Source organism: Euprymna scolopes, chromosome 4 (genome assembly GCF_053919585.1).
Source record: "Euprymna scolopes isolate OS-2025 chromosome 4, ASM5391958v1, whole genome shotgun sequence".
Lineage (NCBI taxonomy): Eukaryota > Metazoa > Mollusca > Cephalopoda > Sepiida > Sepiolidae > Euprymna > Euprymna scolopes.
The window spans coordinates 165266961-165281777 of NC_136485.1; positions in this window are offsets into that span (position 1 = coordinate 165266961).

Consider the following 14817-nt stretch of genomic DNA (forward strand, 5'->3'; position numbering starts at 1 on the left):
GTTGTGTTCAAGTCTAAAGTAAATAAGTTCTTGATGAGCCGTTCCATATAAGTTATCAAATTTACCAAATTTTCATTACTAATGATTACTATATTGACCAATTTCTACTGTACACTCTTTAAGCCTTATCCTTGAGTGGCCTCTGGGCCTTGATAATGTGGTGATGCCTTTGTAAAAAAAATTAAAAAAAAAACTCTATCAAATTGTTTAAATTACAAACAATTCAAACTAATTATGTCTTCTTTTCAGAACGCGGAATATAAGATGGAAAAAAGGCAAATTCGCACAATTTTCTTATTTCAATTAAAGCTAGGCCGAACTCCCGAAACAGCTCGCGATATCGACGAAGCGTTTGGCCAATGAACCACAACTGAACACACAGTACAATACTGGTTTAAGAAATTTCGTGTCGGCGACGAAAGTCTTTAAGATTATGAGCGTAGTGGTCGGCCATCAGGTGTTAACAACGACTAATTAAGTACTTTAGTCGAAGCCAATCCACACACAACTGTTCCAGACCATGCTTCTGAATTGGATGTAACGTATATGACTATTTACAACCACTTGAGAGGGATTGGAAAGACAAAAAGAAAACTTGGTAAATAAGTGCTTCACGAATTAAACGACAACAAAAGGAAACGCCGTTATAAAGTGTCATCTTCCTTTCTTTCACGCAGCAAAAAATATCTGTTTCTTGACTTGTGATGAAAATGGGTTCTTTACGACAACTGGCGACACTCAGTTCAGCTTTTGTGCTTCTTAAAAAAATGATATTTTGGATTTTTATAAAACTTTCTGAAAAGTTGTAACTAACTGATTCCTACATAATTTTGTTTGTCTATACTTCGCGATACTCTTGGGTGTGCCCCAGGTGCTCTTTTAAGGCTAATAAAAACACTCTTTTATTATATTTGCCCAAAATTTTCTGTGTATGTATTTTACCATATTTGTCCAAAATTGTGGAAAAACGACAAGAATTTCAAATGATTTTAAGAGAAGAACGGATTATAAAACAAGTTGAACAATTTAGACATAGAAATTCTGTCTTACTTTATTTTAATACTATCGGAACTCGTATCCCAGTATTGTTAGCGAGGAATATAAGACAATAATTTAAGTTAACTTAAAAATCTAAAATATATAAACACATGGTTTTATTAAACCGTAAAACTATTTTCTTAAGTAAAAGCACACACAAAATCAAATAAACTGTAAAGGAAAAATACTGTAAAATCGACAGATACTTAAATTTATGAGAATTAGATGAGGGCGGTGGAAAGTACTGCCGATTAAAATCAATGTAGTATTACGTATAACATCTGCAGATAAAACAATTTTTTCGTATATGTTCTAGTGTTATCGACATATTTCCTAGGTGACAACGGATCAGTTTCGAGGAAAATATTAAAATCTTTATTTACTTATATAAAAAGTATTAAAATAAAAATCTGCATAAATAAAAGTGCCGGCTTGAAATTTAATTCTTGCGTTTTACCTGCAAAATCATTTATGAAAAATACGTAATATGCTTTGACACGAAATTTTATCTGTTTTGTTCGCGAGCAAGGAAGGAGAATTCCTTCTCGACTGGGGCAATTCGCAATAAAAAAAAAGTAACGGAAGTTTTTAAATAATTTTGAAAAATTCTCGAATATTGAAATATTTTGTCGGGCTCACTACGACTAACGGTGCATGAATTTAACGTGCACTATACTTTTATTCCGTGATTAGTCATAACGTGTTTCGGATTTTGTATATGTGACATGGAATCTGATATTCTTACTAATTAAATCATTTTCAAATAAGATATATTTATAACTCACGAAAAATCTTTTTAACTCCCAATTTAATATATGACGACAGTGCTATATCTTAGTTGAATTACGTAAACACTGTCGACGTTAAAACCAACTGTGATTTATTTGGGTTTAAAAAAAAACATTGAAATACGTTCTCAACGTATTCGGTATATATACTGCGCTCGATCAATTTTATATCTTGATTTCTACAACGAACTGTCCGTGTATTTTTTTTTTACATAGGCATCACCACTTATCAAGGCCAAGAGGCCACTCAAGGATAAGGGTTAAAGAGTGTATAGTAGACATTGGACAATATAGTAATTATTTAACATCCTATTCCATATTCCGTTATTCCAAAGGATATTCATAATGTGTGCCGGTGCTTTGCATTACGAAGATGTATACTTCCATGATTAAAAAAACGGTAGCATAGTACAAATTATTATGGAAAAAGATGTATTTGTAATAGAAAAATATAATCTGAGAATGTTACAGCCACAGATGTCTACTCTTAAAGAACTTCTACTTTCGTGAAAGAGAATGTAAACTGGAATAATCGATGTCCATATATTTTATTTCCCTTTAAAAATTAAGACCCGGTGAATCTGCTTGCGTGATATTTACATATTTTGAATGTTCTTTTGGCAGATTCAGCTTTTCGGACAAAAATTGATAAACATTAAAGAAAAGAAGAAATAAAAGGATGATTTTTGGAAACAAGGCTCGACGCTTATGGTAATTGTATTGTGAAATCAGAAGGTTTTCGTTACCAAGCTATCATCTCTTAAGCAAGTGGTCGTTTATTTATTATAGAGAATCATAATTATATTACTTATATTACTATACTTTACCACTAACTATGTTCGAATTATATATGACGAATTAGATTACTCTTGTCGATTCGATAAATTAAATCGGTAACTGTAAAGTATTCATTATTTTCGCATAAAAATGAATGGTATTATCAACTTAAATATTTTAAATAAATATCAAGTTTATATTAAGAAAATTCAAACTAATCAGTGCATGGAAATTTTAATGCAAATAATCCCAATTTTTTTTTATTAGTATTAAAATTAATTTTGTTCTGACAGACACATTTGAAAGAAGTTTACAACCATTGAAACGTTATAAAAATAACATTCAAGATGGGAATAGCAGTCAAAATAATTCAAATAATACAATAATACAAGCTATCAGTCATTATCTATAAAATTCAGAAGCATAAAATCAATTTTTAAAACATTAATTTCACTCGGTCAGATTTTTATTTTATGGGCAAAGATTTTTCTGTGTATTTAAATCGAATTAGCCATTAAAATATCGTACTTAGATTGGATCAACGGTGTCAATAACAGAAGACATTTGTTGCATACTAGCAGTTCAGTCCGGCTTTGGTCGGGCCCTATGTACTTTCATAACTTTATGTGCACATATATATATATATTTTTTACACAGTGATCACCACTTATCAAGTCCAGGAGGCCACTCAGGGATAAGGGTTATTGCAAGTGCATTCCATTAGTGTGGAGATTTGATGAAGTGTTTACTTAAGGGGGCGGTTCATTAGGAATTTGTTAACGTTGGACTTGAACATATCCTAGTTGTAGTCCGGTGGGAAGCAGGCAGACGGAACAGAGTTCCACAGGCGTGCAGTTCTAAGAAAGAAGCTTTGTTCATGGAATCCGCGTTTTGATTTAGGCACAGATATAGAGTAGGGGAAATTTTTCACAGTGGATTCAGCTAGACGGGTGTTTTTCGTGAAAGATTGGCGAGGGGGGACCAGAGATTGGAGTTCAGATGAGCACCTGCCATGGAAATAACGATAAAACAAGGATAGGCTATATATATATATATATATATATATATATATATATATATATATATATATATATTTATATATATTAAAACGTTTGACACATATACATCTAAAATTTCAAGTGTTTACACCCAAAATTGGCGGAGTAGTTTGGTAGAGTCTGCTAATGTCTCTTTCAACTTTCACGTCTTGGCAGCCAAACTTTCGCCCAAAATCTGATTAAAATACTTGCTGTATGCCTGAATACGCTTCATGTAAAATTTCAAATATTTAGACCCAAAAATGGTTGAATAGTTTGCTAGAGACCACAAAGGTAAAAAAAATTTCTAACTTTGACCTCTTGGCAGATAAATTTTCGGCTAAAAGCTGATTAAAAAACTTGTTCTATGTTTGAATATACTTTATGTAAAATTTCAAATGTTTAGACAAAAAATAGGCTGAGTAATTTGGTAGAGATCGCAGAGGTCAATTTTTTTAAAATTTGACTCCGATTGTGACCCCTTAACATTTATAGTTTTGGGCTCAATAGAATTTTAAAAATTGAACCATGTCCAAGCAACTTACATCTAAAATTTCAAGTCTTTAGACCCAGAATTGGCGGAGGAGTTTGTTATCATTTTCAAAGGTAAAATCATTTAACTTTGACCCCTTGACAACCAAATTTCTGGCCGAAAACTGATTAAAAAGAGTTTTCCAAATCTCAACATCACTTCCTACTTACTACTACTGACAATGGACTATTTCTGGCGTCGCTTCCCGTAACCAATTTCTGCTATCGAACAGTTTGGACCTGAGACTCCAAGGAAGTGGGCCGTTACCTTACTTTGTCCTTTCAGTTGATTAGAGTCCTACTCTACAAATATACGTGTCTGCATTTTACATATATAAATTCATTTCACTGTTTCCAAGCATTCGAGTTCTTCTTTCAACATTAAAACAACACTTATTCAATTTTATACTAAAAAAAAAAAAATCTAGTTTCACCTCATACAGATAAAGTAAGTTTGAAATTTCTGTTTCTATGGATCATTATCTGGTGACATTCACCAATCAGATTTTACCGTGGATGTTTGCCAATATATCAGCAGGGAATACCTGTACAATTCGTATATTGAGAAAGCAATCAATTATGTTTCATAAAATATTCCCATGTTATTTTAACCGTCAAGCTGTTTTGCAAATATTGGACGCGCTAGTGATGATTTATTTCCATTTAACTCCCGATAAATTGAAACATATTTTTGGCTTAGAACAAAACATGGAACAAAAACGTTTGACGCTTAACATATTTATTGGCAAAGAATCCACTTGTTAGTGTTCAAAATTCATGGCAAAACATATTAGTTTAGCTATATTATTTAGTCGCTTTAATTAATATACGTAATAAATTCCTAAGTGGTTGTTGCTTTGATACATTTGTCTTCTCTTATTTTGTCTCTATAACGTTTTGACAATTGCTATCAAGCATAACCTAAGACCAGCTAATTGCTATCAAGCATAAGCTAAGACCAGCATCTTTATAACGATCTGCTATAAATTTTTGTAAGGTAATTTTTAACTTTTCTGACCGAGAAAAATCTTTTTAATTACCTTAGATTGTTACATTGACTATTACTACGGCATTAATTTATTTAGTTAACTTTAAAACAAGGCCGATAGCCATTAGTCGCGTGCTCTCGTGTAATGAATGAATGCGTGAATGTAGGATTGACATGAAATTCTTAAAGATAAACTAAAATGACTGAAAATGGGCTGAAATGACTTAAATAAATAAAAAGTAAATGACTTAGAATGACTTTAATGAACTTAAGGATGAATTGAATGACCTTAAGAATGACTTGAATTCTTAAAAAAATAACTGGAATCCTTCAAAAACAACGAATGATCTGGAGAAAGACTTGAATGGCTTTGAGACTGACTGGTTGTAAAGTGAGTGATCATTTTACATTAAATTAATACAGAAAAGTTATCCCCCACTTTATATCACAAAGTTATAAACATAAGTATAGCATGTAGTAAGACAGATGCTAAACTTGTATCTTGGCCAAAAGGCAAAGAAAAGCTTAAAAAGCTAAGAACAGCATCTATTAACAACAGACCTTTGATCTTAACCAAAAAGGCCAAGCACAAAAGTGTTACGGACAGACCGACCGATCGACCGACCGACTGACCGACCGACCGACCAACGGAGTGACTTATAGAGTCGCTTGCACGCGATTAAAAATAAGACCGTAATAGGAAAGATGGTTTCCGATTTATTTATACGCTAGATTAACGCACTCGGTTTAATAAGTCTTCCGCTCAGAACATAAGAGTCTACTAATTTACATATAAATCCCTGAAAATCTTAACGGACAAACAAAACCAAACAATTATTTAAAATTTAAAGTGAGAGATGAGTTTTATGCTAAAATTTTAAACAATACATGATTTCTTATCCACTAACTTTATTAACAAGTTGTTTCCAGTTAGATTTATGTTTAAGCGTCGATTTGAACGGATAAATAGTCAAATAAATAAAATTACAAATACGAAAAAAAAGGTTACCCTCAACAAATTCCAAGAAAGTGTTTTGTTGCTTATTTTTTATTACATGTCGGGAAAACAAATATACTAAAAGTTTAGCAAATCAGAATAACAACAAAAGGATCCAAATGATTATGGCCGTCAACCCTATAAATTGTTAGAGGCGACTTTCAGTGTCTGTCATATTTTTCTATATAAGGCAATTCGCCCTTAAGTGTCTATCATATTTTTATATATAAATAACCTTTTATATATAAATAGCCTAGTAGGTAGATACATTTATACATTTATTTTTATATTAGTATGTTTTTTATATTATAATATTCTTTATACAGCTATTTATTATTTCTCACGTTTATTTTTAACGAATAATTTTTATTTACTTTATTTTTTACACAGCTGATGGGAATAATGAAATGTTAACAAATTTGTCTTGCATGCAGCAATGAAGTAAAAGATAAGGAAGGTAGAATGGAGATTGGTACGGAAAGAGCTGAAAGGATTAATAAAGTCAGTATTGGGTTGGGCATTAGCACACTGGTAGCTGCGGAAGCGGTGGTGCACATATCGTATGGATAATTACCATTAGCAAAGAAATCGTGGCAACAATCGAGGATCAATCGCTGGCATCTAGTATGGCAGTTGATGTTGCTAAGGACAAAACAATAGCCTCCATTCTTTTGTTCAGAAGGTTTCTTGTAGTGTCTCAAGCTGATGATCTTTCTCTTGATGAGGTGATGGCCTATAAACTTTCATTATACCCACCATCCCTCTCCGAGGCAAACATCCGTTACACAAACCCAACAAAGCACAACTGATGGCTACTATAAAAGAACGGACTTCAGATGACGCAGTACTCAAGTATGTACCAGAAGTGGAATATACCGTTCTTGGCGGAGGTTCTCTTCTCCATCATCTGAAGTGGTCAGAAGGAGACATATTATTCAATCGCTGACGACTATGCATCTTTCACAGTAAAGCACTATGACAAGGCTACGATAGTATCTGATGGTTACATTGAGCATACGCAACACTAAGACTATAACCCATCGGAAATCAAACATGTAACAAAAGGAAACATTGCTGAAGGAACGAAATTTGTCAGAAAATTACGATTTTCTTTCGAATCTGGAAAAGAAAATCTTATTATAAATCTCATTTCACAACGCATAAAGGACAGAGGTTGCAACGTATTACAATCAAAGGGGGTGGATATGTGAAGATTGTTAAGACAACAATGTCAATGTCAGAGAACAAAACTTTTATTGTCATTGGCAACGATACAAATGTATTAGTGTTGTTATTTCATCACGCGTCAACCAGAGAAGAAAACAAGTTTTATTTCTACTTGGATATTGGAAGTTCTGCAACAGCAACGACATTAAGGTTTTGAAGAAGTTGTTTGGATACAATATCTGCAGCAGCCTTTTGTTCCTGCATGCATTCACGGAATGCGGTATCACTTCCGCAGTTTTTGGAATCGGAAAAAACGCTCTACACAAGGTTTAGAACGGAAACTCTCTTAAGATGTATGCTAAGATGTTTTCCACACCTAAGAAAAGCATAGATAGATTGATAATGGCATTGTTCGGGGGGGGGAAGATAGAGTCAATCTGTCTGCAATGAGGTATTCTAGTTTCTACCAAAAATTAGTTCAGTCAAAAGCTTTGTTACACCTTAGTGACTTCTACCGACCTCCTCTCCAACGAAGTGCCATACCTTTCGGAGTTACCTCCAGATGGACATGGTGAGGTCATGGGCACTACTGAATAGGGGTGGGGAATTGTAGAACAACAGTCTAGTTCCAGAGATGATGCATAATTCACCTTCGCCAGAAACACTTCTGAAAATAATTCACTGCAACTGTTCTGGCGGTTGTAGTACACCTCGATGCATTTCTAAAAGACACGGACATCAATTAAACGGTATGCGGACAATGGTAAGAAGAACATTGTGACAATATGAAAGCGAAAGCAGTATCTAATGTTGAAAATAGGGACTGTTGAACTGACACGGTTATTCAGTGATGATAGATGTCTTAAAGTGCACTATATTCTTTAATCTCTAGACATGTACATTATGTCATGACGTCATCGGTTACGTCATGATGTCGCCTGCCTATGTAGTTAGTAGAAAACTCTGCATAAAATTGTTATATCAAAATACACTACCATACGCTTAGTGTCTGTGAAACTGTTCCGTTTGCCTGCATTTTAACTGACTACAATATGGTCGTCTTCAAGTTCAACGTGAACAAGTTCATGGTGAGTTATCCCCTTCATCCAATTGACCTAATTTCCACTACTAACGATTACTTCGACATTTTTCCATTGACTACTGTACAGTATTCACCCTTATCCTCGAGTGGTCTCTGAATCTTAATAAGTAGTGTCTACTTTGTAAGAAAATATATATGTACTTTAAAAATTGCACTCTTCTGTAAGCAACATAACTCTCATTCTTTGACGTTATTCTCGCGTTGCCTACGCACAGTTCAAACATTTCAAAATACAACCGCTAGAAACAACGCGCGGCTCTTTACAAACAGATTTCTTTCTCCAAATTTACAACATGGCAAGGAAGTGGAAAAGGAAAAAAAAGAAACAAAGCAACACACTGAAGATGGAGTATACCTCTGAAATATATTTGTGATAAATTTCAAACCAGTAAAATATTTGTTTATTTTCCTAACATTACGTTGCATTTTGGCTTTCAGTCGCACTTGAATTATTTTATTTTATTCAAATTAAAACAATGTTTCTATATGAACTCTCATTTTTTGAAGAAATATTGGCTATTTTTAGTGCGATGATTGCCATTCATCATTTTATGACGTCATAGTAAGGACTTTTGTGGATCAGAATTTGGTAAACTTTTAGTATGTTGTTCCTTACATATAATAGTAATAAAAATGAGAAAAATCTTTCTTAGAATTCGTTCAGGGTTAAACTGTATTTTGACTGAACAATAACGAATGTTTAAAACTTTTATTTCAATCGCTGTAAGTCGATTACTTAAAATAAATTATCAAGATATTTGAACTGCGGCTATTTCATTATAAAAGAACCCCTTAACTATAGATATCTATAGTTATGTATTAATTTCATTAAAAATTTTGTACAGGCTTTTCATATCTATGTATTATAAAACCAAGAAAAACATTCACATTCTTTAACAGGAAGAAGGTTCGTGAGATTTTTCTGATTAGAGACTATGAATAAAAACTTGGTCACTGGAATTTATTTAATTAACGTAGAACTCTGAGATAAGGTGGCACTAGGATACGGATTTTGCAGGTTACGATGTAGAATACGATTTTCCTGCCCCTGGCTACGGTATTTGTCCCACCTTACGGTGTTATTTATCGTTTATTTTATCATATACATATGCATTGTATACTGCACTGTATGTTGTTACTAATTTTTAATGCTGTATTCCGGGGGTTCTGCTGTAGTTATAAACACAAACAACAAACACACACCGACACACCGACATACCGACACACACACACACACACACACACACACACACATATATATATATATATATATATATATATATATATATATATATATTGTTTACTGTTGTTTGGGGAAAGAATTGCAACCAAGTACTCGATTAAAAAGAAAAACTTTTTTTCGATATAAAAGCTTAATATTTATTCATTCAAATTATTATTATTTATTTAAATTGTACAGAAGCTCAGAAAAACAATGTTAGGCTTGAAACCGACAGTACCGATGTTTTTCTGAACTTATGTACAATTCAATAAATAAATATATCAATATATATATATAATTATTTACTATATTAATTATAAAATACCCACATTATATATATATATATATATATATATATATATATATATATATATATACGCCTCGTATTTACTTGCCATCTTTCATACTGCCAACATTTAACAAATGAAGAGTAAGTCAATGTATAAACCCATTAATTGATACAGAAACGAAAGTTCCATTAACGCCCGATTTATTTGTTTAGAATTGTAACTTTTTGTCATTGTTCCATTATTAATTACTCTGTGCTTGTTTATCGTATATTTTGAATGTGCATTGTAATGCCTCTATAATATCTTCAGTCATTATTCAGATTCCTGTTAGACAAAGTAGATTATGTGTTAGTCTTGTAAAAAATGTGATCACATACACGCATTCACTTTTATTAATGGGTTTGAATTTCCCGACAATCAGTAATTATTAATTCCTATATTAATGATTGTGCAAGCTAGAAACACTACTGTCTGTTGGTATTAAAATAATTCATAATATTTATTTAAAAATATTCTAGCGATAATATATATATATAAATATATATATATATGTATATATGCATATATATTTCTTTATGTGTACCTGAGACTTCGAATGAATGTTTATGTTGTATAATAAACATATAGATATTTTATAATTTGGTCGAATCTAGTAGAAACATATTACTCAGTTGCACTTGTTTACAATCTTCTCTTTCAAAAGGTTCTACGCTGACATATGTCTTTTGATGCTAGCGTACATACTGAAGGCAAGAGGAAAACATGTTTTGATGTAACACAGCAATATATATATATATATATATATATATATATATATATATATGAATTCCTTCAATAAGTCCCCAGACTTTTTAACATCTTTTTTGTTTTTTACAGGGATTTAAAATTGATGAAAACATTTAAAATTCAGTATGCTATTTCCATACATCTTATGAGATGACAAACCAATTTTAATGATTTAGGCTTCAAATGGAATACACCCTACTGTAAGTAAGGCATGATTGTCAAAGGTGAGCAGGGAGTCTATGAGGGATGAGTAGAGTTGTGGGAGAAATAACGAAGTCAGACTACTATTATTGGTTTGCAATATGAAGATTTTCATGAATAAGGACCATCATGGTTCTATAGAGACTTATTAGTACACATTTTGATGTTAGTGTTAGAACTGTACACACAATTAATCGTGAGAAACTGAAAATGCAAAAGACTTGTGCGAAGCTTAATCGAAGGATGCTCCATCCTTATCACAGACTATTTGACCAAAGTGGGCATCAAGACAGTTCTTTGCAGTCCATGTAATACGGCTATTGCTCCTTGTGACTTTTAGTTATTTCCCAAACTCAAGGGTAACCTTAGAGGCTGTTGCTATAAGACAATTAAGAAGATGAAATAGGCTTTGACGACGGTCATTAACACATTCACAAAAGAGGACTCTCATGGGACCTTTCAGAAGTTGTTAGTACGGTACAAGTGCATTGCAGCCGAAGGAGATGACTTTCAAGGAGACTAGAGTTCATGTGTTTATTATCAAGAAAAGTACCCATACGAAAATAGTCTGAAAACGTATTTAAGGCGCCTCATATATATATATATATATATATATATATATATATATATATATATATATATATATATATATATATATATGGCGATTAAGCTACACTGAATATTCCGCGTTTCATCCATTCTAGGATTTGTCAGACTTATGCGCGAATTATACTAAATAGTCTTAAAACTAACTAAAACAATAGAAAATAAACAAATAAATAAATTAAATAAACATGAATATACATAAACGATCACACATATATGTATGTATATATATATGTATATATATGTGCATATATGTATGTACACATATGTATATTTATATATATATAAAACGAAAGAAATTTCTGCTTTAAACCACTAAACTAGTTTTAAAACAGATCCTTTGTTCGATAAAATGCATGCCCATTGGCTGATAGGAAGGGGCGCGGTGGATACTAGAAAGCTGATTGGCTAGCTAAAACTCTCAACAGAAGAGGACCATATCAAAACAATAAACAACCACAGAATTCGCGCATGAGCCTGACGAATCCTAGAGTGAATGAAACGCCGAATATTCAGTGTAGCTTAATCGCCATATATATTTTATAAATTACTAACTAGCTCTACCTACGTATTGATCACTTTTGAAGTAAATACGTAAAGTTTACGCATAAATCTATACTTTCGTATATTAATTTTATGTGAGTAAATGAAGTAGTTATATATCTATAAATATATATATATATACATACTAGCGGGGGGTACCCGGCGTTGTCTTGGTTTTTAGAGGCGCGTGTGGATGATGCGTGGTAAAATGAAAACAACGCGAAGTCATAACTCCGTTTAAATATTATAAAAAGCAAACAATGTTAAAACTATTTTAAAAATCGTATAAAAAAAAACAATTAAAAACAATACGAACAGTCCGACGGTGCCCGTGTGTTTTAAAAATCCCAAAAAAGTTTGAAGGGGGGTTCGAACTCGAATCATTGAGACAAAAGCGCCAAAACAAAAACGTGATGAATTGACTAAAAAGTGAATTAAGTCAAATATCAATTCCGCAGTGAAGTTTGTTTTGGTTTAGTTTCAGTAGTCACATCACACTCGAATTCTAAATGAATGTTTTTGTTTTCTCGAATTCTGAATTAATTTTTTTAATTTTTTATTTTAATGCAAGTGTAATGCTAGTATAAAAATAAATGTTGTGTTTATAGTGCTAATAAATAAAGTTTATAATTAGATTTCACGTTTAGTGTCGTTAAAACCGGAAGTAAAATCTGGTTAGTCTGGCAGATTTCGTCTTACACTAACGAAAAAAAAAAGCAAAAAGAAAACAACAATAGTAATCGCGTTTTCGCGTTTTTCTTTGTTTATTTTTTTATTTCTATTTTATTATGGAAAAAAACAGAAAGCATAAATATTATATACACTATAAATAATATAGTGTATATTACGTATAAGCCTAAGGAATCCTAGCGTGAATGAAACATCGAATATTCTGTGTAGCTTAATTGTCATATATATTTTATAACTTACTACTATATATATATATGTATGTATGTATATATATATATATATATATACAGAGAGAGAGAGAGAGAGAGAGAGAGAGAGTTGCATCACTTGTATTTTTTTTAAAGAATAAAATTAAAGCCATGTTAAGAGTACTTATTTCAAACTTGATTCTCGAGAAGATTTTTAAAACACATTGAAATTTAGGAAATCAACCGTATTAATTAGCAGTTTTAACTGATAATAAATAGGTAAGAAGTGAATCCTAAGTGATTCCTGTATATAAAAATATATAAACATACACTATCTTTATTTGATTTTCACGAGATCAGTAGCGTTTTTAAGCTCGACCATTCGGACGACAAATATCGAAAAATTGGCTAAAACCGTTAATTATTTCACCCTCAGCTCGGAACTTTTCTACAAGAAGGGGTAGTTTTTTGCCGATATTTTCCAAAGTCATCCCCTTTTTTCGATTGGCTAGTCTTAATTTAAACCTTCATCACTTCTGGTTTTGCGATTGACGCAACGACAAAGACGTCACTTTTGTTTCACGTTCCTTTTCTCCTTCGTGGTCGCGGCACGAGTTCAAGTCTGCCTGCATATTACCCTTCTTTTTTTTTTTGCTCAATACAAACCTCGAAACACCCGAGAAACGCCGGACACCCAAGCTAGTTTTAAATAAATCTTTACCGAGATAAAATTCGTGAATATAATTAATCTTTAATAAAAACTGTGAATATTAATATGGAGCTGAACGTGTTCTACGTACGCTGACATATTGTCTGTCAACTTACTTAGAAGCAATATATCTTTCTATGTTTGCCGTTTGAATAAGTATTTACGGCTGGAATATATATTGAAGACGTGGAACAATATACTCTTAAGATACGCAAGGGAAATCAAGTTTTACTGAAATGTGTTGACGGGAAATGGGTTTATACAGTTTTGCAGGTTCAGATAATATCCAAAGGGAATATTAATACGTACAGCAATAAAAGATGAACATGTTGAATGAAAAGTATGAGGTGAAGAGCGTGAGAATGTGTTAGGATTTAGAGTGTAAAATTGTTATAAAAAAATAAAGTATTCAGCGAAAGAGGACATTAATAAAAATCAGGGGAAACATTTATAAAAAGTGGAAAACATTTCCATAAGCGAAAAGAATTTTGAATACATAAAAACGGAGAATAAAATAACAATGAAAATAGAATGAGATCGATTTTGCTCGAGACGAAATCATTCTTTAATAAACACAAAAAGTAAATTAAAGATGTAATAAACGAAAGACGAGAAAAAGTTCGAAGGCGAATATGAACAGAGCTTAGCATGCTAAAAAAAAAAAGAAGTCTGACGAATAATAAACTGAATATGTACCAGAAAGTAATAAGATATATTAATGATGTATGACATAATGGAACGCAGAAGTGCCTATTTTATTTTTAAAAATGTATAGACAAAACATCTCATCGCATTGATATTGTCCTCAGGCAAATGAAAGTTGAACTGCGCTCTGACTATTACTGCGAGTACAAAATGTCAATCATTTACATCTCTTTCGAATGATGTTTTTCTTTCATATTGCTCCATCTACTAGTTGGGCAGTTGTCTAAATGTTGCACAATGTTTAACGAGTAGGATCGGAGATGCGCCGCTGTACAACTCCTGCTCTCTACCGATCCAAATTATTAGAACCGACTATTACTAGTATCTTCAAAATACAAACCCGGAGTGTTCAACGCTGGATGGCACAGCTCACCGGTTCCGGGGTGCAAAAAAAGCCAAAAGTTTAACTGCCAGGGTTATCCGAGGTCACATATGTGAGCTGCGTACGTCGG